At 44.2% G+C, this 16546-nt stretch overlaps 1 long non-coding RNA gene across 1 annotated transcript in view; it reads left to right on the forward strand.

The window, feature by feature from the left end:
- Positions 12232-16546, forward strand: part of LOC110262141 — a 42219-nt gene continuing 37904 nt past the window's right edge. The window contains exons 1-2 of the long non-coding RNA XR_002346739.1: positions 12232-12682; positions 13931-14023. This is a non-coding gene — a long non-coding RNA (uncharacterized LOC110262141). The remainder of the gene's footprint in view (positions 12683-13930; positions 14024-16546) is intronic.

Genomic DNA, 16546 nt, shown 5'->3' on the forward strand with positions numbered 1-16546 from the left:
ATTGATGCCTCTTTAATCTGAAGCAGATGCATGGTATTTCCTGTGGGGAATTCTCACAAGGATGTTTTCACTTGAATGTTTTTCTGCAAGAGAGAAGGAAGAGCCTGGTGTCCTCCTGGATCAAAAGCATAGCTTTTTCATGGAGTTCCCTGGTGGCTCAGCGGGCTAAGGATCCACTGTTGTCACTGCTGTGGTTTGGGTGACTGCTGTGACATGGGTTCGATCCTTGGTCTGGGAACTTCTATATGCTGTGGGCACAGCAAAAACAACAACAACAACAACAACGCAGATTTCATAAATAGACCCACAGACATAGAAGGCAATTTAATGGTTACCAAAGGGGAAAGGTGGGTTGGGAATAAATTAGGAGTTTGGGATTAATATATACACACTTATATATAAAATAGATAACCAACAAGGACTTACTGTAAAACACAGGGAATTATACTCAATATTTTGTAATAACTTATAAGAGAGAAGACTCTGAAAAGGAATATACATGTACGTGTGTGTGTGTATATATATATAGGTATAGTTATATATATACATACATATGCATGTATCTATATAACTGAATCTCTTTGCTGTACACTCCAAACTTACATAACATGGTAAATCAACTACCATAAACAAACAAATAAATAAAATTTTTAAGGCGCAGATTTTTTTCATTCACTTGTGATGAATATGTATGTGTGAAATCCGCAGCCACTTAACGAGGTGGAAATTACCCTCTTGGCTTATTGGACCAGTCAGGGACAATCAATTCCATTGGCTCTTAGCAGAGCTTCAACAGCTCCATAATTGAAGAAATTCTTCCAGGACTGTGGATATTATTTAGCCTTTCTGTTACCTAGGATCCACACCAGGAGAATGATATGCAAACACAAATCAACTATTCTCCTGGGACTTATTTGCTGAATGTTGCTTGGCAAGAATTCCCACAGCATCAAAATTATGCTTGGAGGAAAAGAAAAAATGGAAGCCTCAAAGTGAGCCATGCTGCTTTCGGGGAGTACAAAGCAATATAAAAAAATAAAGCCTGTGATGAACTATTTACCTCCTCACGTCTGCTCTCTTATCAGAAGCATGTTCTTTCAGCTTGTGGGCCAGGCTGAATGTGAAAAAGGTTCTCAGGCCAATCCTGCTCCAGTGTCTGGGTCTGGAGAATTTTTAAATATGCTGAAGCTAACAGACAAAACGTCTTTATATAGGAACCAAAAGTCTTCACATAAGTACATGCTTGTGGGTGGGTGTGTGGGTGCATTGCATATGCACACACAGGAGCTAGGAATACCTCATATAACCCCACTGAGTGAAAATAATATCAAGGATGAAGCATCTTTTTTAAATTGAAATATAATTTATTTACAACATTGGATTCGTTTCAGGTGTACAGCACCGTGATTCAGATTCAGGTTTTTGGCAGATTCTCTTCCCTTATAGGTTATTATAAGATACAGGGTATAAATCCCTGGGTTACACAGTAAATCCTTGTTGCTCATCTATTTTGTGTATAGTAGTTTGAATCTGTCAACCCCATATTCCTAATTTATACTGCCCCTACTCTCTTTTTGGTAACCACAAGTTTGTTCTCTGTGTCTGTGAGTCTCTTTCGTATATAGATTTATTTTTATTATTTTTTAGATTCTCTAAGTGATATCATCTAATATTTATCTTTATCTGACTTATTTCATCAAGCATAATATTCTCTAGTTCCATCCCTGTGGCTGCTAATGGCATTATTTCCTTCATTTTTATGGTTGAGTAGTATTCCACTGTCTATATGTACCACATATAAGCTAACACTTAAGCCAGTTTTCTGTTGATGGGCACTTGAGCTGCTTCCATGTCTTGGCTATTGTAAACAATGCTGCTACGAACATTGGGGTGCATGTATCTTTCCAATCTAGAGTTTTCATTTTTTCCAGATATGTGCCCAGGAGTGGAATTGCTGAATCATACTAATTCTATTTTTAGTTTTTTTTTTTTTAAGGAAACTCCATACTGTTTTCCACAGTGGCTGCACCAATTTATATTCCCATCAGTAGTGTACAGGGGTTCCTTTTTCTCCACAAGTGATAATGCATCTTAAAGTACACCTGTTAACCTGTCCATTCATGATTTTGGAAAAACTGTCCAAAATTGTCCAACTGCTCATCTAGAAAAATAAACACTCAAGAAGGAGCAAGAAAAAGTTTTAAAAGAATAAGGGAAAACTTGTTATACTAGATTTTAAAACTTTTTACAAAGTTGAAATAAATAAAACAGCGTAGTGCCAGCACAAGAATAAATGGCTAGACCAACGGAGTATAGATCGAGGTAAATATATATATAGTTCCTGATATATATGTATGCATAGCATACACATGAATATATATATATGGATATGGAAGAGAGAATATTTGTGGCATAACTTGGATTTGAATTCCAGTTCTTCTACTTCCAAGCCACGTGCTCTCAAGGAAGTTAATGCTCTTACTGAATATAAATTACCTAAATCTGGAGTTTGCATTGTGGTGCAGCGGAAACAAATCTGACAGAGTATCCGTGAGGATGCAGGCTCAATCCCTGGCCTCTCCTGGTAGGTGAGGAATCTGGCGTTGCCATGAGCTGTGGTGTAGGTTGCAGACGTGACTCAGATTCCATGTGGCTGTGGCTATCGGTAGCCTGGCAGCTGTAGCTCCGATTCAACCCCTAACCTGGGAACTTTCATATGCCGCAAGTGCGGCCCTAAAAAGCAAAAAAAAAAAAAAAAAAAAAAAAAAAAGAGAGAGATAGAGAAAAAAACCCTAAATCTAATGGGGGTGATGACATGTATCTCAAATGGCGAGAGGATTTGAGAATCAAATGGTATACCACGCATGTATCAATCAAAAATTTCAGTTCCGAGTACAGAGACATACTCAGGCCAACTGAGGCAGAGGAGAAATTTATTCAAAGCTGTTATGTTGCTTCCACAATTTCTGAGATGGTTGGAGAACCAGACTTAGGAAAAGGAAAAATCAAGGATGACTGGGCAGCAGCCAGGACGGCAGAAACTTATGGCACCAAAGCGCAAGCAGAGAACCCCTGCCCCGGCTCTGAACACTGGGCTGCCATGGGATCCCAGCCCCACAGGCTCCTGGAAAGCAGAAATAGATGACATGACACACCAAGATGGCCTTTGCTCAGTCACCTTATGGGATCAATAAATCCAGTTGTGAAGCCTGAGTGAGTCCATTGATTGGTTGAGCCGAAATCATATGCTCGCTTCTCAGCAAAGTGCAAAGGAAGAGAAAATAAACTTCTGGCATTGTCAAGTTTTATTTTCAAGCCAAGCTCTCTCAGTAAAATGCACAAGATAAGATAGAGAATTTACCATAGAAAGGAAGGAACTTCAGATTTTTTTTTTTTTTTCGCCTTTTCAGGGCTATACTCATGGCATATGGAAGTTCCCAGGCGAGGGGTGTAAGCAAAGCTCTAGCTACTGCCACAGCCACAGCCACAGCAACACAGGATCCCAGCCACATCTGCGACCTGCGCTACATCTCACAGTAACGCAGGATCCTTAACCCACTGAGAAAGGCCAAGGATCAAACCTGCACCTTCAGGGGAGTTCCCGTCATGTCTCAGTGGTTAACGAACCTGACTAGGAACCATGAGGTTTCGGGTTCGATCCCTGGCCTTGCTCAGTGGGTTAAGGATCCAGCATTGCCATGAGCTCTGGTGTAGGTCATAGACGCAGCTCGGATCCCGAGTTGCTGTGGCTCCGGCGTAGGCCAGAAGTTACAGCTCCGACTGGACCCCTAGCCTGGGAACCTCCGTATGCCACTGGAGCGGCCCAAGAAATGGCCAAAAAAAGACCAAAAAAAAAAACAAAAAACAAAAAAAACAAAAAAAAAAAAACCCTGCACCTTCATAGATACTAGTCAGGTTCATAACCTGCTAAGCCACAACGGGAACTCTAGAACTCCAGATTCTGAGCCACCTAGAAGAGGTGCAAGACCATTACAAAATATATCAAAGTTCCTGACACATAAAAGACATCCAGTAAGTGGTGACTATGAATATTTTCCTTAATTAGTGGGAAAAAGGAACAATCCATTATTCAATAAATGGTGCAGAAATTCTTCGTTATCTGGGAGAAAAAATATTCAAACAGCCAAAATAAATTCCCATTGGATCAAAGATCAAAAAAAGAAACCACTTGATAAAACATCACGCATCCCACTATGCCCATCAGTGCAGCCCCGACACACCCTGGAAAGAGGTTTAGGAAAACCAAGAAAGTTTTCTCATGAGAACAGAGGAGAGAAAGAGGTTTCTCTTCCTGCCTCTTGGAACCAGCCCCCTGTGCCCCACTCTTAATTTTGCATTTGACCCCCACCTGGAAAGCTTCTGCTTTTATTTACTGAAAATAAAATGTTAAAATAACTTACCACATGCCTATCTTAGACAAGTCTTTCTTAGCCTCACCAGCCAGCCTTGTAGATGATGTCACCAAGGGTGACCGAGTGCTTTGGATTGAGTTCCCACCACATCACAGGTTCCAGTTGGGCAAGGGCCTTGTTTTACGCATCTTTGGGTCTTACTACGCCCAGTTCAGGGCTTTGAATATAGAAGGCTATCAATTCGTGATTGAGGAAGAAACTTAACTTGCTGGGTCACTGTTTTGAAATGTCTGGTATCTGTTTCAGCTTTGAGCACTAGCTTAGATAAAATAATCTCCCTGTTCCTCAGTTTCCGTTCCTTTAGAAGAGCAAGTACCCTTATACTGCCAACTGCCCCCTAACCTCACATAACAGCAAATATGATTTCAGGTGCGATGAAACAGGTACTAGGTGACAGTTCTTAAGTTCACAGATGGGCAGCTTTCCAGAATGCGTACCACTCCTCCTCCTCTTTTGGTTTTGTCTTTTTAGGGCTGCACCCACAGCATATGGAGGTTTCCAGGCTAGGGATCGAATCAGAGTTGTAGCTGCCAGCCTACACCACAGCCACAGCAACACCAGAATCCAGCCGCGTCTTCGACCTACACCACAACTGATGGGAACTCCAGCTCCTTAACCCACTGAGCAAGGCCAGGGATTGAACATGCATCCTCATGGATCCTAGTCGGGTTTATTACCACTGAGCCATGACAGGAACGCCTTTCCTCTCTTATAAGCAGTCCTTACTGTTCCCAATTTCCATCTGCCACTCCTATATCCAGTGCTGAAAGACCGGTCAAAAATGAGTGAGGCTGGTCAGAAGTATTTCTTCTCAAGCTATATTTCTTTTTTTTTTTTTTTTTTGTCTTTTGTCTTGTTGTTGTTGTTGTTGTTGTTGTTGCTATTTCTTGGGCCGCTCCCGCGGCATATGGAGGTTCCCAGGCTAGGGGTCGAATCGGAGCTGTAGCCACCGGCGTACACCAGAGCCACAGCAACTCGGGATCCAAGCCGTGTCTGCAACCTACACCACAGCTCACGGCAACGCCGGATCGTTAACCCACTGAGCAAGGGCAGGGACCGAACCCGCAACCTCATGGTTCCTAGTCGGATTCGTTAACCACTGCGCCACGACGGGAACTCCTCAAGCTATATTTCTTAGTGGTAACATTTTTTCTGATGAATTCACTGCTTTTCTCCATTATTAGAAGATAGGGGATCTGAAACATAAACTTCCTCATGAGTGAAATGATTTTTGCTACTCCTTTGGCTTTCTAAAGCTTCTGACATTATTTATTTAATTGAGAGGTCACTTTGAGACCCTTGGATGCAAATAACTGTAAATGTGTATTGCTAATGCTTTACAAAAAAAGGGGGAAATTTCCTCTCTTATATACACTATCTTTCCATTTTTAAATCTTAAGTGCAAAAACACTTAGCCACAGTACATCCCTAACTAACACATGAATAAGAATATACTGTCGCTGAAAATTTCTATTCGGCTCCAGATCTGAAAAAGGCCATTTGCTGCCCTGTTTGATTCATCTCTGAGAATGAAAAGAACCAAAAGTCAGTTCCCTCAGGTACAAACTTGCTTTCGTATTTTATTTGCTAATGTACATCCAATTTCTAAAATTAAGAGCATGCTTACAAGAAAGGTTAGGAAGTTATTCACTCCGATCCATTAGCAGGTCTGGTTTTTATTGGAATTTTAAAGAATTTCTGATAATTTTTGCATCTTGGCTTTTGCATTTCAAATAAGATGAAAGAGTCTGTTTTCTTTTTGATTTAAAATTACAGTAGATTCAGCCCAGTCAAAAGATTCCGGAGTTTCTCCCAATGAAACACTTTGGGGAATTCCTTAAATTCTCATAAGGAATATACGTGCTGATTATATACACCCATCAATTTTCTTTCCTTTTTTTTCCTTTTCTGGCCGCCCCACAGCAAATGGAGTTCCCAGGCCAGGAATCAGATCTAAGCCACAGTGTTGACCTACACCAGAGCTGTGGCAACGCAGGATCCTTTAACCCACTGTGCCGGGCCAAGGATTGAACCTGCATCCTGGTGCTGCAGAGACACTCCAATCCCATTTCACCACAGCAGGAAATCCACTAAATTTTAAATGGTCAAAGTAGGGAACTATATTTGTGATGAGGTCAAGAGTCATTCGGTAAAAACCCAGAAGGTAAAGTATTTTAAGCTTCATGTCATATGATCTCTGTCACAACCTCTCAACTCTGCCATTGTAGCACAAATCAGCTGTAGACAATATATTAATGACTGAGTGTGGCTGTGTCCCAATAAAACTTTATTTATAAACAGTGAGATTTGAATTTCATATAATTATCATGTGATATGAAATAGTCCTAGCTCATGGGCCGTATGGAACAGATGGTGGGCCCTGTTTAGCCAGCAGGTTCTGTTGCTGACCTCCACTTAAGGGGATTTGCAGAGGAAATTCTTGAGAAATTTTCACTTTTGTTGAAGCCCAGGCTTTGCCATATCTTACATAATTCAAGTCCAAATTCTTTCAAGTTATGATACACATTCAGTTAAAAGAAGGATGTGGCTGGATATGCTCATCTTGGATGCTTTCCCAGCACACACATGGACTAGGCTCTCCTTTGTGTTTAAAAAGGAAAAATGGAGTTCCTGTCATGGCTCAGCAGTAATGAACCCAACTAGCATCCATGAGGACATGGGTTCGATCCCTAGCCTCACTCAGTAAGTTAAAGATCCAGCTGCTGTGAGTTGCCATGAGCTGTGGTGTAGGTCGCAGAAATGGCTCGGATCTGGCATTGCTGTGGCTGTGGTATAGGCTGGCAGCTACAGCCTGGGAACTTCCACATACGGAGGATGCAGCCCAAAAAAAAAAAGGGGGGGAAAACTACAGACACACAAATACATCTGTATACAAAGAAGACCCCACAGGTGGGTATACCAGAAATTTTTAACAGTTGCCTCCATTGAGCAGAATTTGAGGACAAAGGAGCATAAGAGTGAGAGGGTGACTTAATTTTAACTGTATTTCGCACCATTCGGATTTTATACCATTTAACTGAGACTGTTTTTCATTTTTCTTTTTAAAAAAATTTACAAAATTTTAAGGTTACTTTCCATTTACAGTTATTAGAAAACAGGGCTATATGCTTCATGTTGCACAATATATTCTTGAGCATATCTTACACTCAATAGTCTGTAGCTCCCCACTGGTACCCACTAATTTGTTATCTATGGCTGGGCTTCTTTTTTGTGATATTCACTAATTTGGTGTATTTTCTAGAGTCTGCATGTAAATGATACCACACCGTATCTGTCTTTCTCTGACTTATTTCATGTAGCATGATGCCCTCCAAGTCCATCTGTGTTGTTGTAAGTGGCAAAATTTCATTTTTTTTAAATGGTTGGTTAGTATTCAAATGAACCTATTTTTTAAAGAATGCATTAATTTTTTTTTAATAGTAAGTGCTGCAAGGAATGACTGGAGGAATCCTGAAGTCAGTACTTAATATCCTTCCAATTAAAAGGGGCCCAGAGCAAGAGTACAAATGAAAGTCCTGGCCCAAATGATTCAAATTCGAATTCTCTTAAACTCATTTTCAGCATCACTTGTCATTTGTTCTGCATCCCAGCTTTGCATCGCCTGCTAAGCTGGAGATTTGAATTTCATCTTTTACTCAATGTGATCTGTAGACGAATTGATGGAGAGGCAATGATTCCCAGAGTGCCTTTCATCAGCTAGAGGCCCTCTTATTAAATGTGCCTGAGAAGGAGGGAAGAAGGAAAGAGGAAGGGGGAGGGAGGGGAAGGGAGAAAGAGAGAAAGAAAGCATTCAGCAGAGACCATGCACAGGCCCACAAAGCCAGGAGCAGTTATCATCTGAGCCTTTATGGACAAGTATGCCAACCCCTGGTTTTGGAACAACCGAGAGGGTAAATAAAGCCTTATAGATCCAGGCCCTGAAAGAAATCAGGTAGAGCAGATGAGAGGGTATCAATTAGCCATTTTCATGCTGCCTAACAAACCATTCCAAATATCCATGACTGAAATAGCAGTATCAGAGCTTTCTGGACTGTGGGTGGGTCAGGCTCCGTGGCAGCAGCTCTGCTGATCTTGGCTGGACTCCTCGTGCATCTGTAGGTAGTGGAATGAGCAGGCAAGGATAGGCCGGGGCCGTGGGCTCCACTCTGTGAGTCTGCACATCTGGATCTCCACTGCATGCTCTCACCCTCCTTAGACGAGGTGGATAACCAGGACATGCTATTCTCATGGCAGTGACAGCGCCCAAAGGAGAGCGGAGATATGTAACAGCTCTTCAGGGCTTCAACTGGGAACTCGCACATTGTCACTTCCTGGGGGCCGACCATCGGTCACAGCAAAGCGGCAGGGAGATAGCGTCCTCTCTAAGAGGAGCTGCCTAATCTCAGGAAAGGATGCAAATTAGGGATGCTGAGAACCAGGGCCGCTAATGCAGAGGGAGACTCAGTTCACTGATACTGATCACCAACACACACCAGGCCCTCCTCTGTGCCAGGGATCAACCAGCAGGCAAGACTGAGGTTCTCCCTGTGCGGAAGCTTCATTCTAGAGGGATATGGAAGGGATTTCACAGTCCCTGTTTCCTCCTTCTTGTCTGTTTTGTTTTGTGTCACTGGGGGATGAGCCCATGGGCATGGCTGCACCCATACAGGGCAGGAATCATCTAGCCTTGGCCAGCTTTGTGTCTCCAAGCACCCAGCCCTGGGCTTGAGGCAAGGCAAATGCTCACTACCAAGAGGGGGAAGGGGGATTTTTTTCTCTCTGTTTTCTGGGAATTACCCAATCTCACGTCAATTCATCTACCGATCGCAATGAGTAAAATGACAGACATTCAGATCTCCAGATTAGCAGACGAGGCAAAGCTGGGATGCAGAACAAATGACAAGTGACAGTGGAACGGGATTTAGGAGAATTTGAATCATCTGGGCGAGAGAGCCCGCAGATGGCACATGCCTGCTCAGTGTAGAAAAATGGGTCATTGCTCCCAGACCAATCAGTACACGGCTGCAGATAGCTGCGGGATGAACAGAGCCTTTTGTGCCAATGGCTGGTGGCAGAAGAGTGTGGATTGTGGGGAGCCCAGGTGCAGGTGCATGGGGGCCCATGTGCTCACTGCAGGGTGGCAAACCAAGTTCAAGGGAGCAGGGGTGCTGTGCTCTAGAAGGCTCTTGACCTTCTCCTCCTCCACCTGGCTACACTAAGGGCGAGGATGGCTAGAAGGCAAGGTGCCACTGCCACCATGGTGCCTGAAAGCGAGAGCCTGCCGAGGACCTGGCTGCGACACACTGGGGAGGCCCTGGGTGCCCACAATGGATGGGGACAGGGAGCCAGGTCTTCATCCCAGCCCAGCTCTGCTCCTGAAAAAAATCTTCCATTCCTTTATCAGTGACTCGGGCATCACAATACCCGCCCTACTGTGTCACAGGGTTTTAGCAAGACTAGAAGAAACAGCAAGTGTAAAAATAACCCCCAAAAAGCTCCATTCAGGGAACATGCGTTCCACTTGCCCTCTTGTCTTGAGCAAGGCCATGCTGCTCCCGGTGCGGGAGGGGACAGAAGGCAGGGGGATAAGAAGATGGTAAGAACCATGCAAGAGACAGTTTCCAATGTTGAAAGTAAGACAGGACTTACTGAGGAGAAAGAAACCATGAGGAATGATTTTCCAAAGCTGGAAGAGTGAAAGTTTCAGAGGCTGTGCTCCTCTCGGGAGAGGAGTAAGTGTGGGAAATAAATTACTAGTGAGGATAGTGGAAGCAGAGTGTGGATGCATCCAAAACACACCTGTAACCCTTTCAAATGAAAGGAAATAGATTAAGAAAAAAGGTCAAGGTGGGAGGTGAGAGAAGAGGTAAGGAGGCCAAAGACCAGCGTTGAAAAGAAAAACGTACTCTCTTTTTCTCAAATGGTCAAGATCTTAGTTGGGGGGGTGCGGGGCGGGAGGGGACCGGCAGTCGAGTCTCAGCCTCACAGCTCCCCGTCCCTTTCCAAGGGTTCCTGGTTCCTGGTACCTGCCCTAGGAAAGTGCTCTGCAGGCTTCCTTGGATGGTGCCACGCCCCTTCAGGGACCATCCCTGTCACTTTTATTTCAAGCCTGCCCCTTTCTTTCCCCGCCCCGTGGAGGACTAAGAGGAGGAGTGATGGGCGACTCCGATGTGGAAACAACTTTACGCACCCACTGACCTGAAGGCAACAGCAACAACAACGAAATTTATGTAACCCATGAAAGCACAGAATTGGGTAGTAAATCTTCCCTGTTTATAAAGCAAATCCTCGCCAGCTGCCACCCAGATAACCTGTGAGCAGCGTTCCGCTTCACCTGGACACACCTGCCCCCCGAAACATGAAGTACCTGGAGGCCTCTGGGAATTGTGCAAAAGCAGGCAGTATTTACACACTGCGGTGACATGTCAAGAATCGAAGGGGTTTCCTGGCAAGAGTTACAAGGCCTCTTTTATAGGGTGGTAGATTATGCTGATTTTCCATAAATCCTGCCTGAGTCACACAATAGGTCGAGAGCAATTAACATTAATTAAACAATTCCCATAAAGAGGTTGCGGCCCTGACACACTGATAACCTGTAAATGCACTTAGCCTGTGAATATTCTCGAAGGCTTGGCTTCCAGGGCACCACAAGCGCTCGCGGGCTCCTCCTGCCGCTGCGACCACGCACACGCACACCTGAGGGTGAGACCACTCAGCGGGAACCGCCTGGGGATCCTGTTAACAGGCGATTGGGATTGGGTAGGTGTGGGGTGGGCTTGTGAGTCTGCGTTCCTGGTAAGGTCCGCCCCAGACCTCACCTGGCGAAGCAATATCATCCAGAAGCCCCCGCAAGAGCCCCCGCAGGTGGTGTGGCGGGGGCCAGGGAGAGTCTGCCCAGCTTTTCTAACCCCCAGGGAACTCGAGACGATGAGAAATAAGCAGTATGTTACGCAGACATCGAAATGAACAACAGAGGCACTCCAAGTGCTGGAAGGGTCCTCTTCGGTGAAAGGAGCAGAGATGGTAACCAGCATCGGAGAGAGCTGAGACAGGGGGTATCACCATGCCAGGTTCTCTGCATCCTGCGTCCGGCGTGTGGAGCGGGATGCCCTGGCCCTCCAGCAAGGCCTGCAGCTTTTCCGGAGATGGAAGGATCTGGAACCAGGTGAACCTTTCGGTTTCTCTGAGCACCCCTTTCCCGAGGCACAGCCTTCCTCTCTGACTTGACCCCAAGGGGCACAGAGAGGAACTGGATTGAAAGGCTGGAGCAGCACGTGGCAGGCAGCACGTGGCAGCCAGCGCGGGCAGGGTGGGGAGGGGGACTGTGCGGGCAGGCAGTCGGCATGAGCCAGCAGGGGGGCGGGCAGGCAGTGGGCAAAGGTCTGACGTTAGAGCGCGAAATAGACCGAGAAGCTTTGGTAGAAGCTGACTGACTGCGGCTTGGTGACAGCCGTGAGGAGTGGGTCAGTGGGAGGAAGGAGAAAATAGTGCAGGGAACCCGAGAGAGAAGTTCCGAGGCTCACGGTGCCCGGCTCTGGGAGCAGATGTGAGGTTTGCAGCAGCCCTATAAAATTGTAGGCCAGCCTGATCATGAAATCACATTGTGATCTTATAACGACGCGGCTGCAGAAAGCATCAGTGACAATGTGTTGCCTGTGGCCGGTTTCCATTTTAATTCCACCCTAATGTGATTGAAATTAGAAGCGCGCCACCAGGCCACAGAAAGGGGCCTGTGTACAGAAAGTAACCTTCTAGCAATTTCCTGACCCCAAGTAAAGAAAGTCAATAGTGGCAAAAAACGGAGAAGGAAAAAGCAGACATTGATTTGAGTGGATGAACTCTTAGAAAAATAAGTCACAAGAGCATTGGTGGGAGTGGGGGTAGGGATGGGGGTGGAGGGGGCAGGAGAAGCCCACTAGGAACCCCTCCTTTACAGAGAGCTGTTGGGATTCTTTAGAGACTGGAGTCATCTAACCAAGAAATATGCCCTTGAGTCTGTGGCTTTTCCTTTTTCTTCTCCTTGACACCCTTCCTCTTGCATTTTCAGGGCAACTCCAGCCAAATCTGCTATTTATAGAGCAGGAACAATTATACCACAGGGTGCTGGTGTTTAATTTGAAGAGGCCTCAAAGAGTGAAGGGCAGATGGCTGTGGCTCTCAGTGACCTTGACGGGGGCACCCAAGCCCACGGACTCATCCTGAATTGTGTTCATCAAGTCCTGAGTGGATGAAGCTCTGGGGAAGAAAGGGTACGTTGATGAGCCAGGCGCCTGCTTACTAATTTCTAGTGGAGCTATGGGTGGCTGGTGAAATGAGACCAGTTCAGATGATCCACTCTAGAAAATTGTTCGAGAGTCAGTGTATATCACAAGATTGCTTGGATCTGGAAGATCTCAGATCTTTTGCGGGGGGTGGGGGGGGTTGGTGTTGGGGGGAGCCATGATTCCAGCTGTAACAGTTATACTACAATGTTGTTTAAAGAAACATTAAGAATCAAGTCAGCATCTGGTATTAGGTACTGTGGAGGCAGGTTTTGATGTAACCATGGGTAAGGCCATTCCCTGCCCTCAAAGATCTCACCGTCTATTGGAGGCACCTATGTGAATAATTGACTTGTCTTTTCCAATCCTGGCTGCAGGTGAAAGTTTAAAAGATATTGATGCCTTGGAGTTCCCCTCGTGGCTCAGTGGTTAACAAATCCAACTAGGAACCATGAGGTTGCAGGTTCAATCCCTGGCCTTGCTCAGTGGGTTAAGGAGCTGGTGTTGTCGTGAGCTGTGGTGTAGGTTGCAGAGGTGGCTCGGATCCCGCGTTGCTGTGGCTCTGGCGTAGGCTAGTGGCTACAGCTCCGATTCGACCCCTGGCCTGGGAACCTCCATATGCCGCAGGAGTGGCCCAAGAAATGGCCAAAAAAAAAGACAAAAAGAAAAAAAAAAGATATTGATACCTTGGTTTTACCACTGACCAATGAAACCAGAACCCCTGGGATGGGGCCAGAAGTATTAGTATATTTTATTTTTTGGCTTTTTTTTTTTTTTTTTTTTTTTAGGGCCACACCTGCAGCACATGGAGGTTCCCAGGCTAAGGGTCTAATCCGAGCTGCAGCTGTCAGTCTACACCACAGCCACAGCAATGCGGGATCTGAGCCATGTCTGCGACCTACACCACAGCTCACGACAACACTGGATCCTTAACCCACTGATTGAGGCCAGAGTTGGGTTCGTTAACCACTGAGTCACAATGGGAACTCCCAGTATTAGCATATTTTAATAGGTCCACAGGTGTGCTGATTAATCTTATGTATCAATATGATTGGGTCACAGGGTACCTGGATATTTGGTCAAACATTATTCTGGTATTTCTGTGAGGTTTGAAGGTCTGAATAAAATAAAAAGGCTCACCCTCCCCTGAAGAGAAAATTCCTCTAGCCTGGTTGCCTTATGCTGGAATGTTGGTTTTATTCCTGCCTTTGAACTTGAACTATTGGCTCTTTCTAGGCCTTGAGTCTGCTTTGGACTGGAACTATACCATTGGCTTTGCATCCAGATTGCTGACTGCAGATGTTGGTGATTATTAGCCTCCATAGTCATGTGAGCAAATTTCTTATTTTTTATATGTGTATATATAGAATCAGGTGATTTTAATATGCAACCAGCATGCCGAACCACTGACCTGTAAGTAATAGACAAGGGAAGGATTAAATCTGCCTGGGGAGGTGACTTGATAAAAGCCATCGCACCTGAGCTGGGCCAGAAAGAATGAGCCCTATTGCCTTGCCAAGCAGATGGAGGCAGAGGAGTGATAGCAAGGGAGGCAAAGAAGAGAATGTGGGAAGAAGGAGGAATTGGAGAGGAAGCTAAAATGGAAGGGTTGGGATCTGATTCTGACCTGCTGCAAGTGCCATGGCTAAATAATACAGAGAGGATTGAAAAGTGTTGCATGAGGGAGTGATGTACCATCTCTGCATTTTAGCAAGACCAATCCGGAGTTCCCATTGTGGCTCAGCGATTTACGCACCCGACTAGGATCCATGAGGATGCAGGTTCAATCCCTGGCCTCGCTCAGTGGGTTAAGGACCTGGTGTTGCCCTGAGCTGTGGAGTAGGTTGCAAATGCAGCTTGGATCCCACATTGCTGTGGCTGCGGGGTAGGCCAGCAGCTCTGATTTGACCCCTAGCCTGGGAACTTCATGTATATGATGCAGATGCTGCCCTAAAAAAAAAAAAAAAAAGAAGGGGGAGGGTAGAAAGACAAGTCTGAAAACTGTGTGAAGAGGGATGGAGAGACTGAATGTGAGGGATCCATTTAGGACCCCAGTGAAAAGCCTGCTGTGGACTGAATGTTTCTGTCCCTCCAAACTGACCTGATGAAACTCTTTACCCCCAAATGGTGACATTAGGAGGTGGGGCCTTTGGGAGTAATTAGGTTTAGATGAGGTCATGATGTTACTGAACTCAGGTCTGGCTGCTCATCACTCGAAAATCAATACCTGAGAGGCAGTTGCTGATAGAAAGGAATGTTCTTTTTAATCAGAAGACCAGCAATCTGGGGAGAATGTGGACTCGTGTCCCCCCAAAGCCAACTCCGGAGATTCTGCTTCAGCTGTAAAAGTTTTAAAAGGAAAAAGGGAAGTGATCTCGGTGAATCTTTGAGATGGGGGTCAGAGTCACTACCGTCCCCCACTGCATGCAGGCTTGTCAACTTCTTGTGATTATTTTTTATTTATAACATTTGATTTATAATGTGTTAGTTTCAGGCATAGAGCAGAATGATTCCATTATACATATATACCTACTTTTTCAGATTTTTTTCATATAGATTATTACAAAATATTGAGTATAGTTCCATGTGCTATATAGTAAGTCCTTGTTGGTTATCTATTTCATATATAGTAGTGTGTATATGTTAATCCCAAACTCCTAATTTATCCATCCCCCCTTTGGAAACCATAAGTTTGTTTTCTGTGTCTGCGGGTCTATTTCTGTTTTATCTGTAAGTTCATTTCTATCATTTAAGATTCCATATATAAATGATATATGGTATTGTCTTTCTCTGTCTTATTTCACTTAGTATGATAATCTCTCCATCCATGTCATTGCAAATGGCATTATTTCATGCTTTTTATTGCTGAATAAAATATACCATGTGTAAAACACACATATACAACATCTTCTTTATCCATTCATCTGTAGATGGACATTTAGGTTGACTCCATACCTTGGCTATTGTAAATAGTGCTGCACTGAACATTGGGGTGAAAGTATCTTTTTGAATTGTAGTTTTGTCTGGGTATATGCCCAGGAGTAGAATTGATGGATATATGATAGTTCTATTTTTAGTTTTTTAAGGAACCTCCATATTGTTTTCCATAGTGACTGTACCAATTTACGTTTCCATCAGCAGTGTGGGAGGATTCCCTTTTCTCCACACCCTCTCCAGCATTTATTGTTTGTAAACTGATGATGGCCATTCTGATTGGCATGAGGTGATACCTCATTGTGGTTTCGATTTTAATTTCTCTGATAATTAGTGATGTTGGGCATCTTTTTATGTGCCTGTGGGCCACCTGTATGTCTTCTTTGGAGAAATGTCTGTTTATATCTTAAGCCAATTTTTTGATTGGGCTATTTGATATTGATCTGTATAAGCTGTTAGTATATTTTGGAAATGAATCCCTTGTCAGTAGCACTGTTAGAAAATAGTTTTCTCCCATTCCGTAGGTTGTCTTTTCATTTTGTTTATGATTTCCTTTGCTGTGCAAAAGCTCTTAATTTTAATTAGGTCTCATTTGTTTATTTTTGGTTTTATCTCCATTAATCTGGGGAAAAGATACCATTGAAATTTGTGTCAGAGGTTGGCCTATGTTTTTCTCTAGGAGTAGTAGATATTTGGTCTTACATTTAGGTCTTTAATCCACCTTGAGTTTATTTTTGTGTATTGATGTTAGAGGGTGTTCTAATTTCATTCTCTTCATGTAGCTGTCCAGTCTTCTCAGCACCACTGGGAAGAGACTGTATTGTATTTTTCTCCATTGTATATTCTTTTTTTTTTTTTTTTTTTTTTTTTTTTGTCTTTTTGCCATTTCTTGGGCCACTCCCATGGCATACAGAGGTT

The sequence above is a fragment of the Sus scrofa genome, chromosome 8, assembly GCF_000003025.6.
Source record: "Sus scrofa isolate TJ Tabasco breed Duroc chromosome 8, Sscrofa11.1, whole genome shotgun sequence".
In the NCBI taxonomy this organism is placed as follows: Eukaryota; Metazoa; Chordata; class Mammalia; order Artiodactyla; family Suidae; genus Sus; species Sus scrofa.